Source organism: Harpegnathos saltator, unplaced genomic scaffold (assembly GCF_003227715.2).
Source record: "Harpegnathos saltator strain DR-91 unplaced genomic scaffold, Hsal_v8.6 scaffold130, whole genome shotgun sequence".
In the NCBI taxonomy this organism is placed as follows: domain Eukaryota; kingdom Metazoa; phylum Arthropoda; class Insecta; order Hymenoptera; family Formicidae; genus Harpegnathos; species Harpegnathos saltator.
The window spans coordinates 802,068-815,040 of NW_020229907.1; the positions used below are offsets into that span (position 1 = coordinate 802,068).

The 12,973-nt window shown below is 39.0% G+C and overlaps 1 protein-coding gene and 1 long non-coding RNA gene across 3 annotated transcripts in view; one reads left to right on the plus strand and one right to left on the minus strand.

The window, feature by feature from the left end:
- LOC105181424 (Molecule interacting with CasL) overlaps positions 1-12,973 on the plus strand; it is a 288,317-nt gene that overhangs the window by 85,843 nt on the left and 189,501 nt on the right. The window lies entirely within an intron of this gene.
- Positions 236-620, minus strand: LOC112590663 (uncharacterized). Its single transcript, XR_003114386.1, has 3 exons — positions 603-620; positions 405-498; positions 236-317 (listed from the first exon to the last, which is right to left on the minus strand). It is a non-coding gene; the product is annotated as an uncharacterized LOC112590663 (long non-coding RNA).

The following is a 12,973-nucleotide window of genomic DNA, read 5'->3' on the forward strand; positions in this document are numbered from 1 at the left end:
CATAATATAGAAATTAAGAATAATACAGATTATTAAGAATAATATAAATTATAAAGATATAATAAATAATATATTTCAACATTTACCTCTTGCAAATATGTTGCATGTCTGATGTTAACACTTTGTGGCTGCGGCAACTCGAGTGCAATCACATCTGGTTTAAAATCAACGTTGCATATCGACAGTGAAGCTGGATTATAATTTATATTATTATTTGCTGCTACACATTTAATTTGAGGTATATTATGATGAGGTATGGCATCATTTTCATAGCTTTCAATTTTCTTCGATGGATTGAATATATATAATCCTCTTCTCTGAAATGTTTGTAGCAAATGCGTATTTCATTCTTTCGTTCACTTATAACATGTTCAATATTTTGCAATTTAATATTTCTTGCCCACAATAAGCGTCGAGTAGGATCTTTAGGAAAGTGGTGCGATGGGGTCCGTGTATTCGATGTGCAACCAGGTACGACGCAAGCCTGCTTCATGATAACTAAAATAATACAATGCCTACATTTCATATGCTTTATATAATATATTTTTTATCATAACTAGAAGTAATTCATTTTATAAATAATATCAGACATAAATAATTACCTGGTGGACTATTGAAGAACTTCACGACGAATATTGATAATATTAACGTTCACTTTTCTTAAAGCGATTAATACAGCCTCTGTTCCTTCGAGCTGTACTGGTAAATTTGCACGCTAATATAAGTTTGAGTGAGACAAGTATATTTTGTCTCACTTTAACTTATTGCACTAGTTCACCAGTGCAGCTACAAAGAATAGAGCTACAGTTCAATTGTTTGTGACGCATTAATCGCTCACGTATATTACTCTTTTCATTGTTTAGTGTCGATGCTAGCGCCATCTGGGCTATGTAACATTGGAACTAAATTCGGTCCAAGGTCATACATATAAGTGTTCAGCCCCTGTGTTGGAGTTCTCGCAGTGCCAACTTTTTTTTTATAATATTATGTATTATATATTTATATTTTATATTATATATTTTATATTTTTATTATTTTTTGTAGGACAAAAATATAATGCACACATATACAATAATATCTGTCTTATTACATAAAAAATAACAAGAATAAATTATTGATTATAAAATTGAATTTTATAATAAATAATGAAAACGTTTATTCTTGTTATTTTTTATATAATAAGACAGATGTTATTGTATTTGTGTATATTATATTTTTGTTCTACGAAAAACAATAAAAATATTAAAAATATAAAATATAGTAATACATAATATTATAAAAAAAAAGTTGGCACTGCGAGGACTCGAACACTCCTCGGACATAGACGACAGAATACTAGCGCGCGCCTTAGCTTCTGCAGCTATCAAGCTTCACGCTTATTGATTCCAAGTTACTACATTTAATATGTAGCTATTTTTTTAATTGAAAATTTCTCACAAACGAAGGCCCATGCATACAAACTCTTTTATGATTTTTATGTACTCAACCCTCCATTCGAATAAAATATAACTCATTCAATTATTATTTTACATGTCTTGCCATCTCCTTGTTAGTGTTAAGGCAAAATCAGGAGTAGATCTGGTCAGTTAAAGCAAGTTTGGAAAATTTCACGTTCAGACGTGTATCCATGTTATCGGGTCCAAGTGATCCTAGTAAGGTACAAAAAAATTTCTTTCTGCATAAGCCTAAAGAAACGAATCAAAATTGTCGTACTCTACAGTAATAACTTTCGTATTTGTTCACTCCATATAGATTTAATACTGATGTACAGATAATTCTCCATACAAAATACTCATGACATCCATATGTACATATCAGAATATGGAATTTTCTTCATTTTTAAACTCAAAGAGGAGAGTTTCCTATTAAAACTTTCAAATTGATCTTCAAATGACCTTGAAACCCCAAGGTCAAGGTCATCATCAGATGACTCTCTCCTGAACTCAGTAACTTTTATTTGAAATAATATCTGCTGTCGATCCTATTTTTGAGGTTGTTTTAGTGAATTCATTCGAATAGCGAAGTTGACCTTGAAGTGACCTCTAAGAGTCACTTGGACCCCATAATATTGGTTGGTACACATCTGAACGTGAAATTCTCCAAACTTGTTTTAATGAGCCGGATCTAACCCCGATTTTGTCTTAATACTAACAAGGGGAGGACGCATCGACCGGAAAACGGTTTGGAACGAAACTTACGGAATTAATAGTATTTGACTACTAATAACTCATGGTAATAGCATACGACGTAATATCTCTTCGTTTTCAAGAAAAAAACGGTCTAAAGAAAAGAGCCAACACAGTGTACGAGTTAGTAAGAAGGGTATTCAACGAAGCGACGTAGCGCAGCAGTGAAGGTAATGGACTACCGAGTTGACGGCTGAGGTTCGATCCTTGTTGTATGGTTTTTTTTATTCTATAAGCATAAAAATGAAACAGAAAATATTAATAAGTAATAAAACTGCGTTTCTTAAATATATTAGTGTTTGTTAAATATATTATCAATGATTTAAATTGCAAAAAAACCGTAAATCTTATCTATAAAATATATAGTGTATGAGAAAATTTTTATATAATAATTGCAATGGAAATAGAAATAAAAATATATTATATTTTCGCTGGAGGATTTTTCGATAATAATTCATTACTCTTGTAAATAGAATTCGCATATACGAGAGCATTAGTGAATTCACCTTTAAAATCTTCATTTTCAAAAGATCTTTCTTCTAGCGATTCTACATCAACTATTTTGCTTGTTGAAGGATTCTCTGACATTGTTATAATATATGTAATTTAAATATGATCACCGAACTGCTCTGTATCACTAGTAAACGCACACTGCTGCTTACTCTACTGACGACTGTTTCGATGCTCGAATCATTTCGTCATTCTTAACGATCGTTTAGAATGACACAAAGGAAGTATTTGGAGGGGATTGCTAGAAGAGATAGAGTTTCAACACAACATAGAGAGTTGTAACAGAAACTAATATTTTATATATACGATATAAGATTATCTCATACTAGTTTAACCCTTTGCGGTCGGCCGATTTCGAAGAGATCGATAAGTATTGATATCTGTAAGTTGATCTAAACATTTGAATTTAGCATCGAGGGGATAGTTTTCTTTTATTATCGCCAGCCTCGTTTGCCGTGCCGCATGTCAGGCGATCATGAATGCCAGCCTGGCGGCACCGACTTCTACGACGACTTGCGAATGCCGCCATTATGGCGGCATCGACCGCAAAGGGTTAATAGCACTCCTATATATTTCATAACAATATTTTTATTCCAATTTCCATTGCAATTATTATATAAAAATTTTCTCATACACTATCTATTAGGTTGGGGAAAAAGAAATCCATTATTTTTCCGCTAGATGGCTTTAGTGGTATATATCACGTGATGTATTAATCGCATAGGTTAATATTTATACTCGTTGGAAAAGTGACATTCCGTACTAAAAAAATTCTTTAACGATTTTGTGATTTGTCGATTAAGTTGTGAGTTATAGCACGTAAAAGATGTATGTAAACAAAGAGAAAATTCGGTATATTTTAAAATTTTGCTTCGATAAAGGCGAAAATGCAAGCCAGGCAGCTGAAATTGTGAATGGTGTTTATCCCGATACTGTCACAGCCAATCACACGCAATTTTGGTTTCGTCGATTCCATTCCGGTAATTTTGATGTTAAAGATGCATCTCACACAGTTGGGCCCGTTGTCGAAAATGTCAATAAAATTATGGAAATGATCAAAGTAGACCGGCATGTTAGCAGTTAGTATCGCCCAGGAGTTGAAGATCGACCACAAAACAATTTTAAACCATTTGCATAAAGCTGGATTCAAAAAAAAGCTCGATGTTTGGGTGCCACACGAATTGACGCAAAAAAACATGATGGACTGAATTTCAATCTGCGAAACCTTGATCAAACGGAATGAAATCGAGCCATTTCTGAAACGGATGGTGATTGGGGATGAGAAATGGATTACATACGACAATTATGCGAAAACGATCGTGATCAAAGCGCAGTGAAACGGCTTAAACGGTGGCCAAACCAGGATTAACGGCCAGGAAGGTTTTGCTGAGTGTATGGTGGGATTATAAAGGAATCATCCACCATGAGCTGCTTTTATATGGCCAAACATTAAATTCGGACCTCTGTTGTCAACAATTGGACCGTTTGAAGCCAGCGATCGACCAGAAGCGGCCAGAATTGGTCAATAGGAGAGGAATTGTTTTTCATTAGGACAATGCCAGGCCACATACGTCTATAGTGACTCATCAGAAACTCCGGGAGCTTGGTTGGGAAGTTTTGATGCATCCACCTTATAGTCCGGACCTGGCACCAAGCGATTACCATCTATTTTTGTCATTGCAAAACTTGTAAAATGGTAAGAAATTGACCTCAAGAGAAGACTGTGAAAATCGCTTAGTCGAGTTTTTTGCAAATAAGGATCAGGGCTTCTATGAAAGAGGGATCATGAAATTACCTTTAAAATGGCGACAAATTGTAGAACAAAACGGTGCTTATTTGACCAAAATCGAACAATCCTAATTATGTTAAATAAAGCCTTGAAATAAACGAAAAAATAATGGATTTCTTTTTCCCCAACCTAATATTTCATAGATAAAATTTACAGTTTTTTTGTAATTTAAATCATTAATAATATATTTAACAAACACTAATATATTTAAGAAACGCAGTTTTATTATTTATTAATGTTTTCTGTTTCATTTTTATGCTTACAGAATAAAAAACCATACAGCAGGGATCGAACCTCAGCCGTCAACTCGGTAGTCCGTTACCATCGCTGCTGCGCTACGCCGCTTCGTTGAATACCCTTCTTACTAACTCGTACACTTTGTTGGCTCTTTTCTTTAGACCGTTTTTTCTCGAAAACGAAGAGATATTGCGTCGTATGCTATTACCATGAGTTATTAGTAGTCAAGTACTATTAACTCCGTAAGTTTCGTTCCAAATCGTTACCCGGTCGATGCGTCCTCCCCTTGTAAGAGGTCGAAAACATTCTTCGAAAAAATCATTTTAGCGATGTTTAAACAGTATTTTCAGCCTGATGAAGGCGGAATATCGAAAAAACATCAAGAATAAAACTTTCTTAATTTTCTAGGTAGAATACAAATCTGCAGTAAAAGATAAGGGTTTCCATATAAAAAAACGAGGTTGACCTTTAAATAACTTTCAAAATGACCTCCAAGGTCAAGATCAAGGTCGTCATCAGATAGCCCCTTCTAAATCCAACAACTTTTATCTAAAAAATTTTTTGTGAAAATTTGATCATTCAGAAGAGATATTTGCGTGGAGGTTTTAAAATAGGACACCCTGTATGTCAGAGAAGCATTCTGGTTTATCTCGATAACCGCTAGTTGTCTGTCTGCTATTATATACTGAACACACTGGGTCACGTAAGAAAAACGCTCGTTTTGTTTCCAAAATATCCTTTATTTTATTTGGAATATACAGGGTGCATAAAAAGTATTGGGACGGTGAAATATCACAAAAACTAAGCATTGAAAAAATGTTGGGACGGTGAAATATCACAAAAACTAAGCATTGAAAAAATGTTGGGACGGTGAAATATCACAAAAACTAAGCATTAAAAAAAATGTTTCAAATAAAAATTATGGGGTTTCAAAATATCTATTAACTGACATTATAAGTTTGACTTTGGGTGGCGTCACCAAGGTCAGGACAAGGTCACCTTGTCCTTGAATTTTTAAATGGGACCCACTATTTTTTATTGCATATTCTTGTAGCCCTTTTTCAGACCTTTTCAAAGCACTATAATTTTTCCTACTTTGAGCAAGCCGTTTCGAAGTTATCGAGCTTTTTATGATAAGATGTCCAGCCAACTAAGGCAAGATCGAAGAAGTATCCAGCCAGCTAAGGCAAGATCAAAGAAGTATCCAGCCAGTCAAGGCAAGATGATCATAAAGGAAAACTAGCAATTGAAAGTGCGATTAATGTATCAAATGCTCAAATTGTTTACCATTCATTGTTTGACAATGCGCTAATCGATGATAAAAACCTGGAACAATATCTTCTATGTATTCATTAGGTATAAGTGCCGCTTTGTCAAGAATCCGATTTTGTAGATCATTTAGATTCCGAGGTTTAGTTTTATATACTTGATCTTTTAGATAACCCCAGAGAAAGTAGTCGAGAGGTGTCAAATCCGGTGACCGAGCTGGCCACTTATCCTCTCCTCCCTATCCACCGCTTAGGAAAAATTGTGTCTAAATAAATATGAACGTTTCATCCATAATGCGGTGGTACACCATCCTGTTGAAACCACATTCTGTTGAAAGTTTTCACCAACGATCGCGTTGATTGCAAAGACGATTTGATTTTTCAGCATGTCTTCATATGAATGGGCTGTCAAGTTGTCTTCAATAAAGAATGGTCCTATGAATCTGTTATTTAATATTCCTGCTCAAACGTTCAATTTCTGTGGATATTGCGTATTGTGTTCCCACATCTAGTGAGAGTTCGTATCTGATAGAATTCTAATCTGCAATTATGTTTATTAACAATACCATTTGATTGATTGAAACGTTGCTTCATCTGAAAAGACTATGTTAGATAAAAAGTCAGGTTCTGCATCTATTTTCGCTATCATAGTTTCACAGAACTGAACACGTCGATTAAAATCATTTTCGTTTAGCTCATAAACAAGTCGTATTTTGTAAGGGCGAAATTTATTCCTTTTTAGTATCTTATGCACAGACATAGGATTTATCTCATGTTCTTGAGCAGTTTTGCGGATAGAAGTTTGTGGATTCTCTACGAATAATTGTAAAACTTCTAGTGCCTTTGTTCATTTGTTGCTGCAGCAGGCCTTCCTGTTTTAAGACGATTTTTAACGCTTCCTGTTTCTTCAAACTGCCTTACAGTTCTCTCAACAGTTGATTTCGAAATAGGAGTATTCTCATCTCGAAAAGTTACATTGAAAAGATCATTTACATCTTCATACGATCATAATCTATCACCCTAGCTCATTATCATCAAGACAGATATTCTATTGTGTTTGGTAAGGTGTTGCATTTTAATTGATGAAATTATCGAGATGGAAATTTTGAATCGAATGAATAACAATACTTTAAAATGAACTAAATGGAAAAACTAAATGGAAAATGGAAAAAATGTACAGAAATGAGCAAAATAAAAATTGAGGAATTCCTTACAAAAACGTTCGAAAATAAGTTAATCTCTAAAAGAAAAAATAAAGTCTAATGAATAAGGTAGGAAATAAAAATATTTATTTAATAAACAGAAATTTATATTAATTATATACCAAAATCGTTAATTCAATTAAAGAAAAAATTCAGTAAGAAAAATCATTTATATCTTCCGTATAAAACAACGCATATCATATACAAGTAATGTGTTCTACTTCAAGTTAAATTCATTGCAATTGATTTGAAATGATTCGAAGGTGAATTTTAGTGCTGTTATAAATTTAATACATTAGTATTACCTTAATATTATGTGTCTGAAATACAAGTCACGAAATTGCTCCAGCCGCTGGCTGGACATCTTATCATAAAAAGCTCAATAACTTCAAAACGGCTTGCTCAAAGTAGAAACAATTATAGTGCTTTGACAAGGTCTGGAAAAGGGCTACAAGAATATGCAATAAAAAATAGGGATTCCTATTTAAAAAATTCAAGGTGACGTTGTCCTGACTTTGGCGACGCCATCCAAGATCAAACTCATAAATCAGTAAATAGATCTTTTGAAACCCTAAAATTTTTATTTGAAACATTTTTTTCTAAAATGCTTAGTTTTTGTGATATTTTGTTGTCACAGTACTTTTTATACACCCTGTATATTTGATAGACGTATGCATTGTTTCGTACCGTACTGTTTCGCACTGCATTGTTCTGTACTGCATGGCTTCGTCTCTTCGACTTACTCCATCTACTCCAACTATCGTTACTCCAACAAAACATTCTTTCTTTCTTACGTCTCCACTTCACTCGTCATATCGCCAAAACAAACCGACTTGCCTTATCTTGGCGAAGTAAATCTCGAAATCAAGACAAATCAAATGTCCGTTGTCAACGGTTCCCTTTCCCTACGCTGTCATATATACATGTTGTCTCAACAATTATTATAGAGTTTGTGAAGACATAGAACGGGTTATGACAAACATAAAAGTCCTATGCCGTTTTGCGATATTCACGATAATTATCGAATTATTAATTACAGAAATCTGACGAGTGCGCGCCGAGATGGATGATTGGAGAAACGTCGCAACTTCTTGGGCCACAGTGCGGCCTAGTCGATCCAGCAACTGTTAGCGGCGTCCAGCGAGACGTAGGTGCAGCGAGATAAAATACGAATAGTGGCGTGTTGGCTTTTTTTTCGCCGCGCACCGGTAACAGTTGCTAGAGCAAGTGGGCCGAGTTGTGGTCCAAGTGGCTGCAACGCTTCTCCAATTATCCATGTCGGCGCGCGTCCATTCCTCAGATTTCTGTCATTAATATAAGATTGGTAGGAAAATAATGTCGGTTTTTAACTTTTAACTTTAAACGCATATGTCTCAGCTTAGAATAAAGTGTATTAATCGAAATAAGAACCATCACAATGAACGCATTTTTGCCAACGAGAAACTAGTTTTTTTATTCCGGTAACATAGAATTCCAACTATCGATTCCCAGAATCGATAAACTTTCGGAAGGCATTTTCAATAGCACCGTAGTTGTTGACTTTCTCTTGCAGGAAGTAATCGAGATGCTTAAAAAAGTGGTAGTCAGTTGGCGAGAGGTCTGGCGAGTATGGTGGGTGAGCCAGAGTTTTGTAGCCTAATTCATTCAGTTTTTGTAGCGTTGGTTGTGCGACGTATGGCTGGGCATTGTCGTGAAGAAGAATGGGACCTTTTCTATTGACCAATGTCAAGGCGTAAGCGTCGCAGTTTGCGGTACATTTCATCGATTTCTTGATATACTTTTCTGCCATGATGATTTCATTTAGAAAGTTGTAATAGATCAGACCGATTGATGACCATCAAATCGTCACCGTAGTCTTCCTTTGATGCAGCTTCGGTTTTGGGAAGTGTTGTGGAGTTTCGCCGCGGTCCAGCTACTGTGCTGAGCGCCGCCAGTTGTCCTATAGAATCCATTTTTCATCGCATGTCACAATGCAATCCAGGAATGGATCGTTGTTGTTGCGCAAAAGATGCGCAGAGCACACTTCATAACGACACTTTTTTTTATTTTCATCTAATTTATATGGTACCCACTTGTCGACTTTTTTTGATTTTCCAAGTTGCCAGAGATGGTTCAAGAGGCTTTCAAGAAGTGGTCCAGAATTGTTGGATGATTTACGTCTAATTTTACAGCAAGCTCTCGAATTGTTGTGCGTGGATCTATCTCGATTAGTACCTTCAATTCGTCGTTGTTAACTGCTGATAGAGGTCCACGACTTCCTTCATCTTCAAGGCCTTCATCTCTATTCCGAAATTTTTGAAACCAACGTTGCATCGTATGTTCGTTTGCGATTCTCTGGTCGAATGCGCTGTTGATGTTACGAGTCGCTTCTGCTGCTTTATGGCCTAGTTTGAACTCGTACAAAAATATCGCTCGCAATTGCTTCTTTTCCATCATGAATTCTATAAATAATAATGAACACAAAATAATAGTAAAAATAAAACTAATAGCAAAGAAATATAGAACGAAATCTTCGCCTGATTGTATCAATGGCCGCGAAAGTCTAAAAACTAGTGCTAAAATTTAATGGCCGGTTTTTTTTGCGAGTGAGTATAGATTAAATTAAAGCATATGTATATTTTTAATAATACAATAAAGCGCATATGTCAAATGGGATAATAAATACATTTATCTCGCAAATACATTGTTTTTATTTATTTATTTATCCAATAGAGTAATTCGATATGGTATGATGGCAGTCCAATATGATGCGCTAATTATTTATTGATCATTTTTATAATAAAGTAGATTATCAAATGTTATAATGAAACTGCATTTATTTTTTACAATACATTATCTTTTTGTATCTATAAATGCAAATTGTTGAATCCTAACCATTTTACATATATTTATTTTGTCACCTTACCTGCGTAACATTTTCCATTAAATATATATCTGGATTAACAACACTGTATAGTTCGTGTTCGTAGAACCCTCCGGCGATAGATCTCTCGCATGAGTTTGTTAGTAGATAAGTTGCCTGCACTTTAGTTAGTAGATTAGTTGTCTGCACTTTGACGATTTTAAACACTTCAGTTATCCAACTCGGTATACAGTATACAACTAATACTTTTTTTTTGGTAACGGGAGGGAAATCCTCATAGATACCCCACCCCCCTTGGGGAGGAGGATGGGGTTATGCCGGACTTTTTACCGGCTAAACTCCCCCAGAGGTGCCTGCCAGGCCTCCGGAGTGGAGGCAGTCGGGGAACTACGTCAGTATTCTCTCCCATCCCGGCCCTCGGGCTCTCAGGGAGCCCCTCGTTCAAGTGCTGCGCCCCCCTCCCTTTCAGGAGGGGGCACGACGCCTCGACCGGTTACCCGGTCGGGTTGGCCTTCTGGTTCTATTTATGGAGAGAGGGACACCCTCCTTTCCTAGCTCCCTCGTTGGTCGAGGGGGCGAGGAGTGGGACCTGTCCCGAACCGTAACACCCACTCCTCTCTTCTTCTCTTACCGTCGCGCAGGGGAAGGCAGGCACTAGGTCTGTCATCCTCCCCTGCGCGGACGGAGGCGGGCCCGAAGCGGTCGAGGAGGTCCCCGACGGATCGGGGGCGACTCCTCGACCGGCGCCACCTCAGGTCCGCTGTCTAGACCAGGGGAGCGCTGCGGCGTTCTCCGTCGCTCCCTGCGACGGATACTAGGGCGGCGCCTCCATTCAGCGGCCCCTTGCGGGATATAACGTCCTCCGCGAAGGAGGTCGCCGCCGACCAGACCTCCTCGCTCCCGCACATAGCTTGCACCATGCCCGGCAGCGAGAGGTCTTCCCCGGCGCAGCCTACTGCCCGAGCGAGGGCACGGCACCGCTGGTCCCATGCTTCGCATGAGGCCAGCGTGTGTTCCAGCTCCAGCTCCGGGCAGTGGTGGCACTGAGTGGTGAGCTCCTCTTGGATCCAGTGTAGGAACCGGCCGAAACAACCGTGGCCGGTTAGTACTTGCACCAGCCGGAACGTAAGTCCGCGTCCCTGCTTGCTCGCCATTTCAGCGAGACAGAGATGGACCCTCGGCCGTTCGGAGCCCGGGTTCGCAGGGGTCAGTCGGCCTCCCATCGCTCCATGACCCGGGTTCAAGCCTGGGATTCCATGGCCTCCAGGTCCTTGATCGACACCGCTACCATCTCCCCGCGGAGCTCGCGCACCCCCCAATATAGGGTGCACCGCTCTTCAGCGATGAGTTCCGGAGGGGGAAGCCGGTTAGGGTCGTCGCTGCCATATATGACACGGTGCGGAACGCCCGGATCGCCCTCACGACCACCGAGCGCAACGCCTGACGCATCAGACGCTTGTAGCGGTCGGTGGCCATAAGCTGAGGCGCCCAGATGGGCGCCCCATAGAGGGCGACCGAGAGAATCACACCGACATATAGGCGGCGAGCTTGCCATTCGGGGCCTTCTGGGTCTGCATCAGCCTGGCCAACGCCAGGCCGGCTTTTCTTACCCGAGGGGCCAACCACCTGAAATGCGGCCCGAAATCTCATCGGCCGTCCAGCATCAGGCTCAGATATTTAATACTGAGCCCGATGCGGACGCGGACTTCGTCCGCTCCTAATGGAGCCCACTACCGATGCCAGCGCCGCCTCTGCTCAGAGGCGGGCATCCCCCCAGCCCTCCCCCTGGCTACCACTAAGGTGTCATTTGCGTAACAGATGACATGGCAGCTGGAGAGAAGAGCCGAGCGAAGCACCCGGTCGAATGTGATGTCCTATAGCAGGGGGCCGAGCATCGACCCCTGCGGGACACCACATTGCATCGTCCGCCGGGCGGGGTCCAAGGCCGGCGAAGTCCCTGAAGTAGGCTGCTAGGATACATCGGAAGTAGACGGGCACCCCATGGTATTCGACAGCCCGTCTGACTTCCGGCCAGGACAGGGTGTTGAAGTCAGTTTCGTGATGTCAAGAGACCGCTAACAACACCCCGCCTTCCTCCTTCACGACCACACGGGTCAGGTCCCGGACTCGCTGGATTGCATCCAGCGTCGAGCATCCGGGCCTGAACCCGTATTGCTGGTCGTGGAGGTCCGGCCCCTTCTGGGACACAAATAATACCCGTAGATAAATGGGTGTCCCATTTAACTTGAGACATCGAAATAACTTGAAAACAAAGAAGAAAAACGAAAATCGCTGAAACACGTGTCGAATGAATTCCGAGGACGAGTAAAATGGTATGATTCCTTTTTCATTTGGTGGACGTCCTTAAGGTGATTTTAAAGTCAACTTTGTTACTTCAAATGAAAACCTATATTTTTTATGACGGAAGCATATTCTACGTAAAAAAACAATTAACTTTTGTCTGAAAAATTTTTTTATTTGATCATTACTTTCGGAGATATCGTACGAAATAATTTCGATTTTTATTCGAAACGAATAAAATAAACATATAACAATAAATCCTCAAAATGATGGCCTTCTATTTCCAAACATTTTGATGTGACCAATAATGCATATTATGCCGATTAACTTCTCTATTATTGGTAAAAGTAGATTTATTAGAAAATCGCGATCATATCAGGTGTAGTAAAAATAAATCCATTATTTTTGCATGAAATTGAAGGCTTTAATTACCATAGTTAGAATGATCCGATTTAGGTCAAATATGCGCCGTTTTGTTCGATAACTTGTTGCCATTTTGAAGGTAATTTCATTATGCCTCTCTCATAGAAGCCCTCGTCTCTATTGGCAAAAAATTGAGACAGTCGATTTTCTCAAGCCTCTCTTGAAGCGAATTTTTCACCAGCAAAATTGTTCGC